The sequence below is a fragment of the Myotis lucifugus genome, unplaced genomic scaffold (assembly GCF_000147115.1).
Source record: "Myotis lucifugus unplaced genomic scaffold, Myoluc2.0 scaffold_687, whole genome shotgun sequence".
Taxonomy (NCBI): domain Eukaryota; kingdom Metazoa; phylum Chordata; class Mammalia; order Chiroptera; family Vespertilionidae; genus Myotis; species Myotis lucifugus.
The window spans coordinates 195,406-217,074 of record NW_005871735.1 but is presented as its reverse complement, the minus strand read 5'-3'; the positions used below and the strand labels follow the sequence as shown (position 1 = coordinate 217,074).

The 21,669-nt window shown below is 46.0% G+C and overlaps 1 protein-coding gene, 1 long non-coding RNA gene and 1 pseudogene across 3 annotated transcripts in view; 2 read left to right on the top strand and 1 right to left on the bottom strand.

Annotated features, from left to right (window-relative positions):
- The window catches only part of DAXX (death domain associated protein), a 5,305-nt gene extending 5,156 nt beyond the window's left edge, over window positions 1-149 (bottom strand). The window contains exon 1 of one of the 2 annotated variants that reach the window (XM_006105450.3): window positions 55-149. The gene's annotated coding sequence lies outside the window, so the exon portion shown is untranslated. The remainder of the gene's footprint in view (window positions 1-54) is intronic. The other variant, XM_014447610.2, reaches the window with a different exon arrangement.
- A 204-nt stretch (window positions 150-353) lies between these two features.
- LOC106694867 lies at window positions 354-10,803 on the top strand. Its single transcript, XR_002826896.1, has 3 exons — window positions 354-1,245; window positions 7,909-7,986; window positions 10,422-10,803. It is a non-coding gene; the product is annotated as an uncharacterized LOC106694867 (long non-coding RNA).
- A 4,103-nt stretch (window positions 10,804-14,906) lies between these two features.
- LOC102416941 lies at window positions 14,907-15,630 on the top strand (annotated as a pseudogene).
- The last annotated feature ends 6,039 nt before the right edge of the window (window positions 15,631-21,669 follow it).

Genomic DNA, 21,669 nt, shown 5'->3' with positions numbered 1-21,669 from the left:
GCTGCCTCGACACTCCCGCCCCCGCCTTCGATCCCCGCACCGACCGGCCCGCACCTCACAAACGGCCTCTCGGGGCGACCCTCAGCGCGGACAGCAGAAGCTCGCATGGTCCCCTCCTCTTTCCTTCCCCCTCCCACCGCAGGCCCTATTCTGGACCGGAAGTCGCAGTTTCCCCCTCCAGGCACCTAAGCGCGGCCATGTTGTCGTACGGAACCCAGTCCCCCAGCGGCCGGAAGTGACCGTAGCCGACCCCCGAACGCCTCCAGCGCCGGCCGCATAGTGTGAGGCTTGCCTTCCGCCTGACCCCTAGGGGCGGGCTTATTCCCGCCGCGCGCCCCTCAGCGACTGGGGCCGCCATTTTGTCGTACGGCTGTGACTCGTCCCGACTCCAGAGCGCCGCCAGCGGAACTCTCTCCACTCAGCGCTCCTGAGACTCGGCCAATCCGACACTTCCTGCGGCGGGCCAACCGCCAGCGAGTCGCGTGCGGGGCGGGGCGGGCCGAGCCACCTTCCAGGTAGGGGCGGGGCAACGGACGGGCAGCGGGGGAATGGGCCCGCCAAGGCGCGCCGGGTGCACCGAGGCCGAGACTCTCATGAGGGAAACAGGACCTTTTCCTTCCGATGGGCGACGGTCAGAGCTGCTTTCCCACCCGCCACGTGCCTGCTCCCACGGCTTCTTCGACGGCGCCCACCCGCCCCTTCCGCGGGCTGCGCGCCCCTCGCTGCTTCTACGGCTCCCAATCCTGAAAGCAACACACGTGCACGCAAACGGTCACCGCAGTGGGTTGTTGTTACTACTGTTGTTGATTTGCTTTTCAAGCTTCACCACAGAACTAAGGACCAACCAAGTACGCGGACGTAGGGGTTCTCCGTCCATTTCCGGAGGGTCTCTGAGGCGCAGGCGGTGATGGCCCGGCAGCCGCGCCTGGGGACCGGCGGCACGGGGCGCTCTGAGGAGGCTCGGTGCGAGTCGCCGCGGGAGGCCGGAAGACGGAGGAGCCTCGGAAAACACCTCGGGGCTCGGGCCCGTCTCCTTCCCTCCGGGGGAGCTGAGGAAAGAAGGAAGAGAGAAGAAGCCGACCTGGATGCCCGCCTCACCGCATCCACCTCGCCGTTTGAGGGAGGCTGGAGGGACTCGGAGGCAAGGGGGGTCCGAAGGTGAGGTCCTGGCGAACCCGACAGGCTGGCGGCGCGGGTCCCGTCGCGGCGAGGCCCGCCTCCAGCACCGCCGCGCACTCCCGGGAGGTGAGCATCTTGTCACTTTCCAGACCGGAGTTCCAACCGCTCCAAGCCCTCGGGCGGAACCTCCGTTAAGGAACACCACGCCCTCCCTTCCAGGCAGCCGAGCCTGCCGCCTTCCAATCGAGGAAAATGAGCTCTCAGACAGCACGAGGACTCGGGAGATAGAGAAGGGATTTAATTTTCAGATCCTCAACTTTCCCCAAATTAGTCTTCCTGAGTAAATGCCTGCAGTAGAGGCTCTTTTCCTTTTCCCTTTTACAATAGACTTTCTCCCTTTTAAGAAAGAAAAGTACAGTTCTCAACCATGAAATCTCTTGGAGATAATCTTACCTTGTCTTAAACAGATATGTAGGCACCATAAACACCACCTCATCTATTCATTAAAAATGTATTTTAAAATTTTTAACAATTATAAAATTGTGTACAATTTTCATGCTATTTGATTAGGTATGCTGTCATTACAGTTGTAATGGTAACCCTGAAGAAATTTTTTTTAAAACTAGAATTTTGGTCACAAGAAAGAAAAATATTTTTCATCAGAGACGTTCAAGTATAAAAGCATAAAATTGTCTCTGGAGAAGTGGAATGTTAGTAGGAGTATAAAGAGAAAAAGAAGAAAAATAATGATTCCCAATTGTCAAGAGCTTTTTTTTTTTAAGTCAAACGATTTTTTTTCTCTTTCAAATTTCAGAGAGGAAGGGAGAGGGAGAGAGAGATAGAAACATCAGTGATGAGAGAGAATCATTGATTGGCGGCCTCCTGCATGCCCACACTGGGGATCAAGCCCGCAACCCGGGCATGTGTCCTGCCTGGGAGTCAAACCTGGCACCCTTCAGTCTGCAGCCCGATGCTCTATCCACTGACCCAAACCAGATAGGGCCTTACTTATGTATCTATACTAATAATAGCCTAGGTCAGCAGTTCTCAACCTGTGGGTCGGGACCCCTTTGGCGGTCGAACGACCCTTTCACAGGGGTCGCCTAAGACCATCCTGCATATCAGATATTTACATGACGATTCATAACAGTAGCAACATTACAGTTATGAAGTAGCAATGAAATAATTTTATGGTTGGGTCACAACATGAGGAACTGTATTTAAAGGGCCAGAAGGTTGAGAACCACTGGCCTAGGTGGTCGACATACCCTCACACATCATGGCCGCAAGCACAGCGGAGGCAGGACCCGGTGGAGGAGGAGGGTTGTGGCAGGGGAGGGCAGTTGGGGGCCATCAGGCCGGCAGTGGAGCAGTTAGGAGGCAATGAGAGGGATGTCCATGATTGGAGAGGGTGCAGGCTGGGCTGAGGGACACTGCCCCCCCCCCACCCCTCTGCACAAATTTCGTGCACCGGGCCTCTAATTTTTAATGTTTCAATTCTGATATTTTAATTCCTCTGGACATTCAAAAGAGTGATTTGTCTTATTTAAAAACTAGAGGCCTGGTGCACAAAATTTGTGCAGGGATGGTGGGGTCCCTCACCCCTCACAATCCAGGACCGCTGGCTCCTAACCGCTCACCTGCCTGCCTGCCTGCCTAATCACCCCTAATTGCCTCTGCCTGCCTGCCTGATTGCCCCTAATTGCTTGCCTGCCTGCCTGATCACCCCTAATCACCTCTGCCTCCGCCCCCGCACCCAGGACCCAGGCTTCTCTCTTCTGGCCGGCCACAGGCACCTGAAACCTGGGCTTCCCTCCCTCTGGCTGGCCCCAGGCACCTGGGACCTGGCTTCCCTCCCTCTGGCCGGCTGCAGGCACCCGGGACCCCGGGCGGCTTCACCCGGGCCCCAGCTTTGTCAGGAAGGATGTCCAGAATGACATCCAAAAGACATCCGGTCTAGCCGGTCTAATTAGCATATTACCCTTTTATTAGTATAGATGTGAATATTTTCTTTTTGTTGTTAATCCTCACCAGAGGATATTTTCCCCCCATTGATTTTTAAGTGAGAATGGAAGGGAGGGAGGGAAGGAAGAAGGGAAGGAGGGAGGGAGACAGAGAGAGACATCGATGTGAGAAACACATCAATTGGCTGCACCCCGCACATGCTCCATCCTGCAACCCAGGAATGTGCCAGAAGGGAACCAGAAACCCTCAGTCTGAGGGCCAATGCTCTAACCACTGAGCAAAATAGCTAGGGCTAAAGTGTGAATATTTTCAATATGCCAGGAATTACATCTTTGAAACAATTTCAATTGATGAAAATTTTTAGATGCTTACTTAAAAATATGTGAAAAGTACAAACTTTTTCAAAATTGTTTCCTGGAGTATAGGTGCAGAAATTTTAGATAGCTGCTCTAAACTATCCAAGTGTCCCCTCCACAGTCCCCAACAGCCCCACTCCCCTCCCCCCATCTCCCCTCTCACCTCCTTACCAGGGTAAGAGGATGTTTATACAAAAGGTAGTCACAATTCCAGCTCATCTTCCTTCTGAGGTGTTCCCAGGAGCCATTCCCCAAATTTTGCCCATGGCAGCGGCCACAGGAGTTTATAAAGAGCCTCCAGCATCAGTAGTGTCAGAAAGAGGGCCAGGAATATAAAGAAGGCCTTGTCCAAGGCCTGACGTAGGGGACCCCTGGGAGGAGAAGGACCCTGGGCAAAAGCCAGGAACACATCCTCTTCACCCACATAACCCTCCTCCTCTGCCATCCTAACGGACAGTCTGACAGCTGGATCCGGGAGGCTGGAATGGATGCCTTTGCTCAGCAATGCCAGGATTAAGGGGCGTGGTGGCTTAAAGTCCTGCACCTGCCTGGCTGGGGACAGTGAAACAGGGAAGGGCTTAGGGTAGAAGAATAGAAGAAGCAACAGGAGAGCCGGGCGGGGCTGCTCTGGCTCTCTAGAAATGTAGGAAAGAAATGAGCTGAGGTGGGGCTGCTGTTAGCTCACTGGGAAATCAGAGAAAAGGGGGCCTTGGAGACAGGTTCAGGGGGTTATTCTAGGATGAGCTGCCCTGCCCATTGCTCCCCTAGTTGCAAGTCTCTGGGGGACCCTTAGAGTTTAGGAGATGCACGCCTGTGGGGGAAGAAGAAGGGGAAGGGAAAGGTGCAGGCATGCTCCTGGGAGGGAGAGTGCACCTGGGTGGGACTCCCTCTCTTTTAAAAAATACGTTTATATTGATTTTTAGAAAGAGCAAGGGAGAGGGAGAGAGAAACATCGATCAGCTGCCTCCTGCATGCCCCCTACTGGGTATCAAGCCCACAACCCAGGTATGTGCCCTAACCCGGAATCAAACTGGTGACCTCTTGGTGCATGGGAGGATGCTCAACCAACTGAGTGAGCCATACTGGCCAGGCAGGGTGGAATTCTCTTACTGAGGCTGGTGGGAACAAGAGTTGCAGGAGCGCAAGGTGAGGTATATAAATAAATAAGTAAATACATACATACATACATACATACATACATACAAAAGATGAAGATGAAAGAAAGACCCTGATTGGTCAGCAGGGTGAGAGTGTATGATTGGGACTTACCAGTTGGGGCAATAATAAGGAAGAGGTCCTGGTCTGAGTTGCTGGTCGAAAATGTTCTTCAAGAGGTTATAGAGCAAGGGTGGAAGGCTTTTTCTGGACGATACTGCCTGAAGATTCATGAGGGAACCAAAGCCCTGGTGGAGACCTACGGCTCCTGGATAAGTGGTGGTGGTGGTGGACAGGCAAGGAATGGGTGTGTGTGGTAGTGGTCTTTGTACCTGGAGCCTTTAGGGTCTCTTAGCTAAACTTTATTTTGACCTTAATAGGAGGACCTTGTTTACTTGGGTAGATTTTGTTGACCCCAAACAGTACAAAGGATGTAACAATTTTTTTTAAATCCTCACTTGAAGATATTTTTTCCATTGATTTCTAGAGAGAATGGAAGGGATGAAAAAGAGGAGAGAAACATCAGTGTGTGAGAGACACATCAATTGGTTGCCTCCCGCATGTGCCCCTACAGGGGCTGGGGAATCTGTAACCAAGATACATGCTCTTGACCAGGAATCAAACCCAAGCCCCTTCAGTCCATAGGTTGATGCTCGTAACTACTGAGCCAAGCCAGCCAGAGCCAATTTTGTTTAGAGTCAACACTTATTATCATCCCTGCTGCCACAGGAATTCACATTACAAGTCTAAAAAACCTGGATCAGGGCCCAAACTAATAATTACTAGTTTTGTTAAATTAATTAAACAAAGAGGCCATTAGATTGAGATAGCTCTTATTAAGAAGAAACAGGTGTGCCCAGCTGGTGTGTCTCAGTGGTTGAACATCAACCTATGAACCACCCAATCATGGTTCGATTCCCAGTCATGGCACATTCCCAGGTTGTGGGCTCGATCACCAGTGTGGGGTGTGCAGGAGGCAGCCGATCAATGATTCTCTCTCATCATTGATGTTTCTATCTCTCTCTCTCTCTCCCTTCCTCACTGAAAAATATATATATATATATATATATATTGGGGGGGGGGGAGTTTGAAGAAGGAAACTTTACTCATTGCAAAATAGCTCAATTGTGATACAGAACAGCTGTGAGGCAGCCCTGGGGTCAGGCGGCTCCTCTCCAGCTGGACAGTTCTGCTCTGCTCCTCAGTTGGTTTACTCTTCCTTGCTGGTCTGCTTTGTGCTGCGCTGGTCTGCTCTGTTTCAGCTCAGTCATAGACACACAATCTTTAAAAAAATAAGTAAATAGGAGTGGAAATCCTTTTATTACAGCAATGGTACACACTTCGTTGAACTCCTCCTGAATTATATGCCAAAAATCACATAATGAGCCACCATTAAAATGATCTGTAATGATATTCAAGCTGACAAATCAATTAGATTCTCTTTTAATTTTGTTTAGAGCAAAGAATTAGAAACTTCTTGACTTGCTAAAGGACTCATTAGTCAATTATTAGAGGCAGCTGATCAATGATTCTCATCGTTGATGTTTCTATCTCTCCCTCTCCCTTCCTCTCTGAAATCAATAAAAAAAATTTTAAGTTGTACTTTGGTTTGGCAGCCTAGATGTTTTTACATTTCCCTACCTTGGGAGAATGACAAGTGGACAATAGAAAAGTGTTAGATAGGACAAGGATCTCAAGGTCTGGACGGTTCTTACTAAACACTCTTCTTGCTAAATGTTAAAATGTAGTACAGTATTTTGCAGGCCAGCTGTAAACAGAATAACCTTGACAGGAAGCCAGCCTGATAAGTGTTGCCAATTGCAAAGAAGAAATCAACATGTAATTGACCAAATAGTGTATATAAGCAGTGACTAAGTCTCCCTTCTGGGAGGCAGAGCTTTGGATATGAATCCCGTCTTCTTTACTCCCAGCAATAAATAAAACTACCTCTCGACAACCACATGTCTTTTTATCTTCTTTAAAAATTGATTTTAGAGAGGGAAGAAGTGGGGGTGAAAGAGAGAGAGATTGATTTGTTGTTCCACTTATTTATACATTCATTGGCTGATACTTATATGTGCCCTGACCAGGGGTTGAACCTACAACCTTGCTGTATTGTGATGATACTCTAACCCCGAGGTTCTCAATCTGTGGGTCGCGACCTCTTTGGGGGTCGAATGACCCTTTCACAGGGGTCGCCTAAGAGCATCGGAAAATACATATATAATTACATATTGTTTTTGTGATTAATCACTATGCTTTATGTTCAATTTGTAACAATGAAATTGGAGGTCACCACAACGTGAGGAACTGTATTAAAGGTTGTGGCATTAGGAAGGTTGAGAACCACTGCTCTAACCAATTGAGCCGCCAGGGCAGGGCCTCTCATTTAAAAATATATATATGTTGTAGAAGACCAAAGAAACCCAAGAGACACTTAGAGAAATGGAGTTACACAGCTTTATTATGCCGACATTTGTCTCAGAGGAGTTGCCTCCAGAGTCTGAGCAAACCAATATGGTGGAAGCCCTTCTTTTATCCCCTTTGGTTTCTTTTGTCCCCCAAATATGGATGAGGACTTCTGGACCTTTCACGGGCTTTGCAAACAGCCTGGTGGGTTGGGATGGAGGCCTTGAGGCCATATCTAAGGGCCTGGCCTGGCGCCGGCACTGATAACTCCCTCCAGGGTTTATGTATTGTTCATGGTTTATGGCTTCTGTAAAATGTGAGCATTTAGATAACAGGTCTTGCAAGACCAGATTCTGGGAAAGGGGTAGTGACTTAATTATAGGTTATTAAGAATGTTCATTAGGTTACTGGCACAGATTCAGATTGCTAGGCCCCCCTCCCCCAAATTTCAGGGTTACATTGGAATTAAGCTTTTAGCCTTCTCATATATATATATTTTTTATTGATTTCAGAGAGGAAGGGAGAGAGAGCTAGAAACATCAATGATGAGAGAGAATCATCAATTGGCTGCCTTCTGCATGCCCCCCGACACGGGATCGAGACCAAACTCTAGGCATATGCCCTGACTGGTAATTGAACCGTGACCTCCTGCTTCATAGGTCAATCACTGAACCAGCCGGCCGGGCAAGGGGCTTCTCACTTTTTAATAGAGCACCCCAGTGGCGAACCCGTTGAGTTCAGTAACAAAAGGGGAAGAGAGAAATAAGAATCTACAAACAGTTCTCAGGCATATCAGTTTTAGAAAAAGGATATACAGAAATAGATGTGAAAGGTACCTTCCTAACTGGCCATGTCTTCATAGCATTATAAGGTCTTTGTGTAACCCGGGGTCTGCACACTCTAGACTGAAGACCACTGGACTGCGGAAGAGTAGCAGGATTGTCAACCTGCACTGAGATCTACTGGAGGCTTATCATTCAAGGTGAGAGCCGAGAGCTTGTTTGCTGGCAGGACTCCAGGACTGAGAGCGGAGCATGCAAGGTGTCCTGAGGTTGGGGCACACGACTGTTTCTACCCTGTTCTAAGGGAGTCACCAGGCCAACCCAGATTCAAGAGTTTAGGAACAAACTCCACCTTTGGATGGAGTAGCTGCCGAGGCACATTGCAAGGGGCTGGGATTACCAGAAGTGGTGGAGAATTAGAGCCAATTCCACTTGCAGACAAATGCAAGGTTTGGGATACAGAGTGCAGGTGAGAGAGAGCCAGTAATTGCGGGCTATACAGACCCACAAACATTCCACAAGAGCAAAAACCAATCAGAACACCAGCCACAGCCAGAGGCCCCAGACCACGTCTGTTCTGTGCTGGTTGAGCGTACCCTCCTCTTACTTCCCTGCATCTGGTTCCCAGGTGAAGGACAGGGCTCTGAGGGGGGCTGGAAAGAAATGCTCTAAGAAGCCAGCCAGACTGCCCTGCTTCCCAGCTGTCTGTGTCAAGCCAGTCGTAGCTGGCTGAGAGAAGAAACTGAATTTATAATTAGTTTGGAGGACTTTTAAATATATATATACTAGAGGCCCAGTGCACAAAAATTTGTGCCCTTGGGGCCCGGGGGGGGGGGGGTCCCTCAGCCCGGCCTGTGCCCTCTCACAGTCTGGGACCCCTCGGGGGATAACCACCTGCTGGCTTAGGCCCGCTCCCTGGGGGGATTGGGCCTAAGCTGGCAGTCAGACATCCCTCTGGCAGCCCGGGAACCCTCGGGGGATGCCCACTTGTCAGCGGGGAGCAGGCCTAAGCTGCAGTTGGACATCCTTAGCGCTGCTGAGGAGGCGGGAGAGGCTCCCACCACCACCACCGCTGTATTGGCAGCCGGCAGCCTGGCTTGTGACTGAGCAGAGCTCCCCCTGTGGGAGCGCACTGACCACCAGGGGGCAGCTCCTGCATTGAGCGTCTGCCCCCTGGTGGTCAGTGTGTGTCATAGTGACCAGTCATTCCCAGTCATTCTGCTGTTAGGGTCGATTTGCATATTACCCTTTTATTATATAGGATATATTTGTATTGATTTTAGAGAGAAAATCAGAGAGGGAGAAAGCATTAGAAACATCAATGATGAGAGAGAATCTTCGGTTGGCTGCCTCCTGCATGCCCAGAACAGGGGTTGAACATGAATTCTATGTATGTGCCCGGACTGGGAATCCTTTTGGTGCAGGGGACCACACTCCAACCAACGAAGCCACTTGGCCAGGACTGGAGGACTTAATTTCTTTCTTAAACTAAATTTTGTTGTTGTTGTTAATCCTCACCCAAGGATATTTTTTCCATTGATTTTTAGAGAGATAGGGAGAGAAGGAGGGAAGGAGGGAGGGAGGGAGGGAGGAAAAGAGGATAAGAGAGAAAGAGAGAAATATGGATGAGAGACATGTTGATTAGTTGCCTCCTGCACGCGCCCTGATTGGGCTGGGATGGAACCTGCAACTGGGGTACGTGCCCTTGACCAGGAATTGAACCCTTGACCCTTCAGTGTGCAGGCTGATACTCTAACCACTAGCAACACTGGCCAGGGCAAAACTAAATACTTTCATTCTTTCCTGGAGGACTCTTTATACCAGAGATTGCAGATAACACTCTGAGACCTTCCTGCGTGCATGAGAGGCTAAAGAACTACTTGTAGCCCATAGAGCTGATTCCAGGGGAAATGGGGGGAAAGGAGAAAGCTGTTAGCCGATTACAATCTACAGGTCCATAGAGTCAATGTATTGCTTCAGACATAAAAAATGACAGATATGAAAAATGAGTGATACGAAACAGCAGGAGAGAGAAAGATACAAAGGGTAGGAGGACAGTGAGCTGCTTGGTGGAGTGGCCTGGAAAGGGCTCCGGGAGGCGGGAAGGTAGGAAAATGAACCAAAGCATTTCAGGCAGAGGGAGCGGCAGTGGAAAGTCCCAAGGCAGAATTTTTCTTATTGTGTCTGTCTAGAGCAGTGGTTCTCAACCTTCCTAATGCCGCAACCCTTTAATACAGTTCCTCATGTTGTGGTGACCCCCAATTTCATTGTTACAAATTGAACATAATTAAAGCATAGTGATTAATCACAAAAACAATATGTAATTATATATGTGTTTTCCGATGGTCTTAGGCGACCCCTGTGAAAGGGTAATTTGACCCCCAAAGGGGTTGCGACCCACAGGTTGAGAACCGCTGGTCTAGAGGTTTATTTATTTTAATGGTGATTTTTTTAAAAAAACCTGCTCTTGGTTTCACTGGTGTTTCTCTACTGTTTTTGTTCTGAACTTCATAGTTTTCTGCTCTAATCGTTCTTATTTCCTTCCTTGTTTGCTTTGGATTTAATTTGCCCTTTTTTTCTGATTTCTTAAGGTTGAGGATGAGATTACTGATTTAAATTTTTTCTTGTTTTCTAGTGTGGACGAACAGGGTCACATGCTAACCAGTCAAGCTCAGGGAAGACCTGCATGGCGGTCTTGCAAACTCAAAGACTTAAAGTAACCACAAAAGATGGTCTAAAATTAAACTTTAACTAAAAGCAGTTATGGTGGGTAGTTACTTCCTAGGCTGGTGTCCTCCCTGACAAGGTCAATCTTTACTTTAACTGAGCTTATTGTCTTTTTGCATCTATGATAACATATTGAAATGTCAGGGTAACGTATAACTTCCCTTTTTCGCAGACCCTGAGGGCACAACCAAATTCCTTTGCTTTCTCTGGCCTCTCTAATCTATCACCAGTGGATTTCATGTAACCTTCCTATGTCTCTTCCTCACAAAAATTCTTTACAGGTTTGAATGTTTTTACGTTAACACTAATTAAATGTTTAAATTTTCATTTAAGCACAGCTTTGGCTATGTTCCACAATTTTAAAAAAGGTTTTTAAAAAATATGTTTTTATTGATTTTAGAGAGAAGGGGAGAGATAGAAACATGGATGAGAAACAGCAAATTTGCATGGATTAACACTCAACCACTGAGCCATACCGGCTGGACTTTAAATATTTTTAAAGTATATATATATATATATATATATATATATTGATTTCAGAGAGGAAGGAAGAGGTAGAGAGAGATAGAAACATCCATGATGAGAGAGAATCATGGATCGGCTGCCTCCTGCAAGTCCCCTACTGAGGATCGAGCCCACAACCTGGGCATGTGCCCTTGACCGGAATCCAACCTGGGACCTTTCAGTTCGCAGGCTGACACTCTACCCGCTGAGCCAAACCTGCTAGGGCTAAATATTTTTAAAATTGATTTTTAGAGAGAGAAGGAAGGGAGCAAGAAATAATGGATGAGAGAGAGAAACATCTATTGACTGCCTCCTGCATGCCCCCTGCCAGGGATACAGTCTTAACCCACACATGTGCCTTGACTGAAAGGGCGAGGGCTATGCCCTCCCCTCCATCTTGCCTGTATCCTCCATGTTGGGGCCACGTGTGGCCTTCTTCCCGGAAGCTCAGGCCCCTGCTGGCCACACCCGGGATTTTAAACTAACCAATGACAATCAAGGGAAGTGCGCGCCGTAGATATGACCACATCCTGTGTAACAAGACCCGGCTTGCGCCTGGCCAATCGGCAGGGTCCACAATCCCCTCGCTACACCCCCCCTATTAAAGCCGGTTTTTTCCCACGGGGGGGCACTCTGTTCTGGTCGGTGGGCTGGCCGGGAGCAGAGTCGGGTTGGCGCCCCCAATAAAAGGACCTTCTGCTTTTGCATCAAACTGGCTCCTAGTCTGGTCTTTGGGGATCTTGGAATCTGGGCATAACATTGACCAAGCATAGAACCAGAAACCTTTCGGTGCACAGAACAATGCCCAACCAAGTAAGCCACACCGGCCAGGGCTGTGACCCACAAATTTTGATATGTGGTGTTTTTATTTTTATTCAAGTAAAAGTATTTTCTAATTTCCCTTGTGATTTCCTCTTTGACCCTATGTTATTTAGAATCATGTTGTTTAATTTGCAAATATTTGGGAGATATTTCAGATCTTGTTCCATTATTGATTTCTAATTATTTTTAGTTGTGGCTGGAGAACACACTTTTGATCATGTCAATTCTTTTAACTTTGTTGAGGCTTGTTTTATGGCCCAGAATATGATCTACCTTTTTTTCCCCCCTAGTCCCATTTATTCCAGCTATGCCACCTGGATCTATCTTTTTAAAAATATATAAAGTGTGTCCCAAAATTCACGCAAGAAGTAATTTTGATAGAAAACACAGGTTTATAATTAAAAATTGTAAATTTTTTATTGATTCATAAAGTATATAGTATAGGGTTATGTATGGAATAGCATATCGGGTAAATGGCCTCCACGGCTTTGCTGGCACATATGCACTCTTTCGTTGAAATTTTCCATGACCGAAATGCGGCTGCTCAGACAATAACAGTTAATGGTGCTCACTATCGCGACATGGTAATCCAGTTTTTTGTGCCTAAATTGCAAGATATGGATGTGGACGACATGTGCTTTCAACAAGACGGTGCCACATGCCATACAGCCCGAGAAACAAGTCAATTACTGCATGAGTCATTTCCTGGTCGTGTAATTTCCCGTTTTGGTGATCAGAATTGGCTGCCCAGATCATGCGATAACGCCGTTGGACTTTTTTCTTTGGGGTTTTTTGAAGTCTAAGGTTTATGCCAACAAGCCCACGACCACCCACGCCTTGAAGGAGGAAACTGAGCGCTGTATCAATGAAATTCAGCCACATTTATGCAAAAACGGTCATGGAAAATTTCAACAAAAGAGTGCATATGTGCCAGCAAAGCTGTGGAGGCCATTTACCTGATATGCTATTCCATACATTACCCTATACTATATACTTTATAAATCAATAAAAAATTTACAATTTTTAATTATAAACCTGTGTTTTCTATCAAAATTACTTCTTGTGTGAATTTAGGGACAACCTTTATTTTTATTGACTTCAGAGAGGAATGGAAAGGAAGAGATAAACATCAATGATGAGAGAATCATTAATCGGCTGCCTCCTGCATGCCCCATACTGGAAATTGAACCTGCAACCTGGGTGTGAGCCCCGACCGGGAATCAAACTCTACATAGGTCAACACTCAACCACGACCCACACGGGCTGGCCTGATGAATGTTCCATGTATCCTTGAAAAGAATGTTGGTTTCCCCTGGCCAGGTAGCTCAATAGGTTAGAGCAGTGGTCTGCAAACCGCGGCTCGAGAGCCACATGCGGCTCTTTGGCCCCTTGAGTGTGGCTCTTCCACAAAATACCAAGTGCTGGCGCGCACATACAGTGCGGTTGAAACTTTGTGGCCCATGCGCAGAAGTCGGTTTTTGGAAAGGAGATAGACGAAACAAGTATACAAGACGAGTGTGGATGGGAGAGTTGGAAGGGGTCGACCTCAGTGAACGTACCTCAATCAGATTGAAGACGTTTTTAACAAAGGCCAGCTTAGGAGTACCCTAATTAAGTTAATAACAGTGTACCTACCTATATAATTTAAGTTTAAAAAATTTGGCTCTCAAAAGAAATTTCAATTGTTGTACTGTTGATATTTGGCTCTGTTGATTAATGAGTTTGCCAACCATCCCAATGGGCAAAAGTTGAAGGTTCGATCTTTAGTGAGGGCACATACAAGACGCAACTAATGAATGCATAAATAAGTGGAACAACACATCTCTCTCTCTCTCTCTCTCTCTCTCTCTCTCTCTCTCTCTCTCTTCCTCTATAAAATTAATAAAACTTAAAAAAAGGAATGTTGGTCTTCTGTTGTTGGGTGGAATGTTCTATAATGTCAATTAGGTCAAATTTGTTGACAGTGTGATCGGGTCTTTATATCTTTGTTAATTTTCTATACACTTATTTTATCAATTACTGAGACAGGAATGTTGAAATCTCTAAATGATAATTGTGAATTTACCTATTTTGCCTTTTTGTTCTGTAAGTTTTGTTATATGATTTTGAAGCTGTGTTCGATGCAAGAATATTTAGGACTATTATATCTTCTTACTTAGTTGATTTCTTTGTTCTATTTTTTTCTTTTAATCCTCACCTGAGGATATTTTTCCATTGATTTTTAGAGAGATTGGAAGAGAGGGAAAGACAGAGAAACATCGATGTGAGAGAAACACAGCAATTGGTTGCCTTCTGCCTGCGCCCGAACCAGGGCCTGGGCAAGGGAGGAGCCTGCAACCAAGGTACATGGCTTTGATGGGATTCAAACCTGGGACCCTTCGGTCCGCAGGCTGAGACTCTATCCACTAAGCCAAACCGGCTAGGGCCATGAGTTGATTTCTTTATCATTATGTCCCTCTTTATCCCTGATAATATTCCTTATTGTCAAGTCTAATTTGTCTGATATTAACATAGCTAGCTCCTCTGCTTTCTTTTTATTAGTGTTCTCATAGTTTGTCTTCTTGCATCCTTTATTTTTAACTTAAATATGGCTTTATATTTGATGTGTTTATTATAGAGGGTGTATATTTTGATTCTTGCTCTTATCTGTGTAATATAGTTTGAAAGTAAATTAGGTAAACCATAGAGTGGGGAAAAATATTCACAAAATGTATAGACAACAAAAGACCAATATGAAAATAGGTGAATAATTTCTACAAATCAATTAAAGAAAACACAGTGGAAAAATGAGCAAACGATTCTGAGAGACAGTTCATGAAAGATGATATTCGAATGGCCAATAAATCTATGAAAAAGTACTCAACTTCATTAGTCATCAGAGACATTTTAATTAAAACCACAATGCAGCCCTAGGCAGTTTAGCTTAGTGGACAGAGTGTCGGCCTATGGAGCGAAGGGTCCTGAGTTTGATTCCAGTCAAGGGCACATGCCCCGGTTGCGGGCTCAGTCCCAAGTAGGGGCCGTATGGGAGGCAGCCAATCAACAATTCTCTCTCATCATTGATGTTTCTATCTCCTCCCTTTTTCTCTGAAATCAATAAAAATATATTTTTAAAAACCTCACAATGCAATAACACTACTTCTCTCCAGAATGACTAAATGAAAAAGGCAACAAGAGCAAAATGGGGGAAGAAACAGGAGTGCGGCATGAACATAGGGAAGCAAAAGAAAACAAGGAAGTATGTCACCATGAAGCGAATGCTTAGTCTCAGAGATCAGAGGCTTAAAGAAAAGGATAGATTAAAACCTAAAGAGAAAGAAAAGAGAGATCCCAGTGCACTCAAAGAAAGAGAAGTGCCCCCTCACCCCTCCTGTGTATTCTTCACCTGGGCCCACCTTACCACATCCTGCTGGATACCAACTTTATCAACTTTTCCAGTAAGACCAAACTGGACTCAGTGCAATCAATAATGGATGTCTCTATGCCAGGTGTATCCCTTGTATAACTGACTGTAATGGCTGAAATTGAGAAATTGGGGCAGAAGTATCGAGTGGCTCTAAGGATCTCCAAGGATCCAATATTTGAACGATTGCCATGCCCACACAAAGGAACCTATGCAGATGACTGCTTAGTACAGAGAGTAACTCAGCACGAGTGTTATATTGTGGCCACAGTTGATGGGGATCTTAAACGAAGAATCAGGAAGATCCCTGGAGTTCCCATCATGTCATGTGTAACCATAGGTGCAACACTGAGCAGATGCAGATGCTTATGGAGCCCCCGGGTTCTAATACTTAAAAGACAAAGTTTCTCTGCTTTTTTTAACCAACTTTCTCTGTTGCAGGTTTATTAAACATGCTACAACATGCATTACTGCTCCCTCGTGCACTTGCTGTTATGAGCTGAGAATGGTTAAATATGTTCACTTTTTGGTGTTTTGAAAATGATATTTGTATCATTTAATATTTTGTTACATCTTTTTATAAATCAGATGACTGCTCACCAAAAAATAGCAAAAGTTGGCAAGGATGTGGATGAACTGGAGCTCTCATACACAGATGATGGGAATGGAAATTGGTACAACCACTTTGGACAATTTTCTGGCAGTACATAATTTTTTAAAATATATATTTTTATTGATTTCAGAGAGAGAGATAGAAACATCAATGGTGAGAGAGAATCATTGATTGGCTGCTTCCTGCATGCCCCACAATGGGGATCGAGACTGCAACCCAGGTATATGCCCTTGACCGGGAATCAAACCATGACCTTCTAGTTCATAGGTCGACACTCAACCACTGAACCATGTCAGCCAGACTGGCAGTACGTAAATTTGAGCCTACATATATCCCTTGACCAAGCAATTCCAGTTTTAGGTATGTATACCCAACAAAAATCCTATATAATAAAAGGCTAATATGGAAATCGACCAAACAGTGGAACGACCAGTTGCTATGATGTGCATTGACCTCCAGGGGACAGAAGCTCAACACAGGAGCTGCCCCCTGGTGGTCAGTGGCCTCTCACAGGGGGAGTGCTGCTCAGCCAGAAGTTGGGCTCACAGCTGGTAAGCGCAGCAGTGGTGGTGGAAGCCTCTCCTGTTTCCACGGCAGTCGGACATCCCCCTGAGGGCTCCCAGACTGTGAGAAGGCGTAGGCTGGGCTGAAGGACACCCCTCCTCCCCCGAGTTCATGAATTTCGTGCACCGGGCCTCTAGTATGTATATAATGTCTACCAAAACATTTACTGAAGTGTTCTTAGTAGCACTATTCATAGTAGCTCCAGACTGGAAACTACACAGATGCAATTAACAGTAGAATAGAGAAATTGGGGTATATTCTCATAAAGGAATATTACAGAAATGAGAGTGGGTGAACTGCAACAGCACACAACAACTGGATAAGTCTCCTTGACATGGAAAAGTCAGACATGAAGGATGATATATGGTGTGAATCCATTTATATAAAATGCAAAATAACCAACCCTAATCTCTAATATTAGAGTCAGGAGGGGATTACCCTGGTGGGTAGTGATTGGAAAGGAGTAATGGGGCTGGCCAATAAGGGCAATATTCCTTGATAAAAATCAAGTTATGTATTTATGATATGTATGCTTTAGGTATACATGCTATCCATCAATAAAAGATTTCAATGAAGAAACAGAAAAGCAAAGAATCATAATTTTTTAGGTTTTTTTAAACAAAGAACAGGTCACTGATCCTAACTTTCACCTCCATTTCTGTTTAGAGGTCCAGACTCTATTTTACTTAGCTGTTTATTTTCCTATTAATCTCACAATTTTGTTATTTTTATCAAAGTTATTTATGCACATAGTCTAAAGATTCAAATAATTCTATGGGGCTGATTATGGAAAACAACACAGCCCTCTCCCCACTGCCTCATCTGCCCACTTCTCATCCCCCTAATCAGTCCAACAAAATGCATTTTGGTCAGATGGATATTTGCTGTTTACCTATTGTGATTATACAAATGTTACTGCATAAGCTCTCACGTTGCCTGGACCTAATGATTGCCTATTTGTGTATTGTTTCTATGTTTGAGCATTAATTCAACCCCACATATCCCCTAGTATGCACCTCTTTTCAGTTTGCTCAAACACATTCAGTTTGCCTGTCACATCTGAATGAAATTCCCTCTCAAAGCCTCTGACAAGCTGCAGTGGGGACTGGCAGCCCTCAGGCCTGCTGAGCAGCAGTGGTCTTTGGGGTCTCCCTTCACTGTCTTCCTGGGAATTCTCTCTCTACTCTCTAGTGCTGTTTCATGCATATCAAGGCATCTTCTTCTTTATCTCCTCGTTGTGGTGGAGGGCACTCTTTACAAGTTTCCTGAGAAAGGCACATAGGAGGAGAATTGGAGTCCACATGCTCTCAGTGTGTCTTTTGTCTCCTTTGTTTAGGGGTCAATATATACTTGGTCACATTCACCTTGGTGGCCTTTGGCTAAAGTCAGCACTTAGAGTATCTCATGGGTCTCTCTTGGCTGGATTTGATCTCACCTGTACTCCTGGCTGACTCAACCTCCCTCTGGCTCCAAAAAGCCCAGTGGACCCATGTTCCCCATCTAGCCTCTGACCTAAGATGTCCAAGCCACATGCCTCTGTTGTTTGTTTACTGTCTTCCAACTGCACCATGCCCATGGATCGCCGGCCTATGGTTCTCAACCAATCATTGGAGAAGAACTAGAAGTGCAAACTAGACCCTGTCCCCCTGCTGGCTCACCCGTATCTGCCCACTTATTTATATTGGGCACAAGTTTGTACCTTTAGGTGCCTGGGATGATGCTCAACTAACTGAGCCAAACTGACCAGGGCTCATTCTTACTTTTTAATGATGAGGAAGCATAAATGAAAGAGGTTGAATAATTTCTCCAAAGCCTCATAGATAAACCCTATAGAAGGTGGGATTCAAACCCTATACCCTGTGACTACCAGCCTCACCATCCTCTCCCTACATTAAGGTGCCTCTTTAGAGAATGCCAGCACTACGTGGGGAGGACTCTATAAAGATGAGTATTTTCTTCCTTTTGGAGTTTACTTTTTAAAACAAGCTTAAATGAAAGGGATCAGATTTAAGTCCTTCCCAAAAAATGTTACTGGTGGAGAGGGAGGCCCCAGCTCCCCTGCCAGGTGTTAGCAGCAGCTCACCCTGGGATGGGTCAAGAAGCCAATCTGGAGGCACTATTTGGGGATCTCCCACTCTTTAAATTTAGGCTTTTGAAGGCTAGAGCAATGTGTAAAGAAAACAATGCCTATGGTTTGAACTGTGTCCAGCACAGACAAGGGTTGAACCTGAGGAGGGGCGGTGAAGGATTAAAGAAGACAAGAGAATACAGCTGGGGCTAGGTGGATCTCCTGTACCTGGACGAGGACACAGAGAGACCCAGCCTGCAAGCCAAGGCTTTATTTTATAGTCAGAGCATACAAAGCAAAACAAGGGAAGGGGTCAACATGTTTACAATGTTCTTGTGAGTTTCACCTTGTTTTGGCAGCACTTGCTGCACCTCCCACAGCCCATTAGCTACCTAGGAAAGAACTAGGGAGGACTATAAGGTCAAGCTTAATTATGCTAGGAGGGTTCTGCCCTCCAAGCTGGGACTTGTTTGTGGCCCTGCCACAGGTCAGTCTGAGGCTTGACTCTATAGCCCAGTGATGGCGAACCTATGACACACGTGTCAGAGGTGACACGCGAACTCATTTTTTTGGTTGATTTTTCTTTGTTAAATGGCATTTAAATATGTAAAATAAATAGCAAAAATATAAATCTTTGTTTTAATATGGTTGCAAATATCAAAAAATTTCTATATGTGACATGGCACCAGAGTTAAGTTAGGGTTTTTCAAAATGCTGACACGCCGAGCTCAAAAGGTTCGCCATCACCGCTGTAGCCGCTCCCTACAATGGTTCATATTTTTAAAAGATTTTTTAAAATTCTAAAATGCACATTTTCTTTCAGACCAGCATATTCTTTTTTTTTTTTTTTTAATATATCTGTATTGATTTCATAGCATAGAGGAAGGGAGAGGGTGAGAGATAGAAACATCAATGATGAGAGTGAATCACCGATTGGCTGCCTATTGGCAGGGCTGGCCATCCCCCAGCCCCCTGCTCCCTGAGCTCCTGGGAGCCAGGTGGCAGCCCTGCCCCCGCCACTGTTGCTGGTCACAGTTTGCAGGGCGATTGGTGGGGCAATCGGCCCGGTCACACCTGCCTTGGTCTGGCACTGCCCACTCACCTGCTCCACCATCCCACCACAGTCCCTGCTCTTGTAGGGGCCCATTGGGGCTGATAGTGCCTCCACTGCTGCCTGCTGCCAGCACTGTGTCCCTGATGCCCGCCATGTTCCGCACCACCTCCTGGTGGTCAGCGTACATCATAGCAAGCAGTCGAACTCCTGGTCAAATGACCACCTGAGGGGACAATTTGCATATTAGGCTTTTATTATATAGGGTAGTATTCCACGGTGTAAATGTATCACAGCTTTTTTATTCACTCATCTACTGATGGACATGAAATTGGGCTGTTTCCAGATCTTAGCTAATGTAAATTGTGCTGCTATGAACATAGGGGTGTATACATTCTTTCTGATTGGTGTTTCTGGCTTCTTAGGATATATTCCTAAAAGTGGGATCACTGGGTCAAATGGCAGTTCCATATTAAATTTTTTGAGGAAACTCCATACTGTTTTCCACAATGGCTGCACCAATCTGCATTACCACCAGCAGTGCATGAGGGTTCCCTTTTCTCCACATCCTCGCCAGCGCTTTTCATCTGTTGATTTATTGATTTGTTGGTGGTAGTTATTTTTTTTTATATTTTATTGATTTTTTACAGAGAGGAAGGGAGAGAGATAGAGAGTTAGAAACATCGATGAGAGAGAAACATCGATCAGCTGCCTCCTGCACACCCCCTACTGGGGATGTGCCCGCAACTCAGGTACATGCCCTTGACCGGAATCGAACCCGGGACCTTTCAGTCCGCAGGCCCACGCTCTATCCACTGAGCCAAACCGGTTCTGGCGGTGGTAGTTATTTTGACAGGTGTGAAGTGATAACTCATTGTCGGTTGTTTTTTGTTTGTTTTTTATAAATATATATTTATTGGTTTCAGAGAAGAAGAGAGAGAGAGAGACAGAAACATCAATGATGAGAGAGAATCATTGATTGGCTGACTCCTGCACATTTCCCACTGGGGACCGTGCAATCCCAGCATGTGCCCTGACCTGGAATTGAACCCCGAACTCCTGGTTCATAGGTTGATGCTCAACCACTGAGCCACACCAGTCGGGCTTTCATTGTTGTTTGGATTTGTATCTCTCAGATGATCAGTGACTTGGAGCATTTTTCATATGACTCTTGGCCTTCTGTATGTCTGCTTTGGAGAAGTCTCTATTTAGGTCCTTTGCCCATTTTTAATCGGATTGTTTGTCTTCCTTCTGTTAAGTTGTATGAGTTCCTTATATGTTTTGGATATTAACCCTTTATCAGATGTATCATTGCCAAATATGTTCTCCCATACAGTGGGCTCCCTTTTCATTTTGTTGTACCTGGTATGAGGTACAGGAACTGCAGCAGTGGGTGACTTTCCTGGTACCAGAGGAGCCTGGGGAGCAGCACCAGCCACCAGGGACACAGGGTGAAGGACGTTTTTAACCACCTGCCACTCTCTCCAGCCTCATCTTCCCACATTGTTCTGTGCTCCAGCCCTTTCTCACTCCCTCCCCGTGAAGAGCCTGCCTCTGGCCTTCCTGCCCTGCTGAGTGAGACTCAGGAATGTACACTATTTAAAATACATACATATATTTAAATATATTTCTATTCATTTCAGAGAGGAAGGGAGAGAGAGATAGATAGAAACATCAATGATGAGAGAGAATCATTGGTCAGCTGCCTCCTTCATGCCCCACACCAGGGTTCGGGCCCACAACCTGGGTGTGTGCCCTGACTGGGAATCAAACCGTGACCTTCTGGTTCATTGATTGACACTCAACCACTGAACCACGCTGGCCGGGCAGTAATGTACACTATTGTACGTGCAGAGCCAAGTGTCACATCCATGATCTCTTTTACTTTTCGCCAATTCTGCTCTGTCTGCTCATCTAACTTTACGCCTCACTTGGCAAAAACCTCAGGAACAGCAGGCGCCAGGTCTGTCCTGCCCCTGCCCTGGGCGGGTCTTCCCAGCACGGGGGGGGGGGGAAAGGGGGGGGGGGGCGGGGGGGGGGGGCCCCCCCTTTTAAATTTACCGGGGCCCCCCCCCCATTAGGGGCGAAAAAAAAGTTTTTACCACCAAATTTCGCCCCCCCCCAAAAAAGG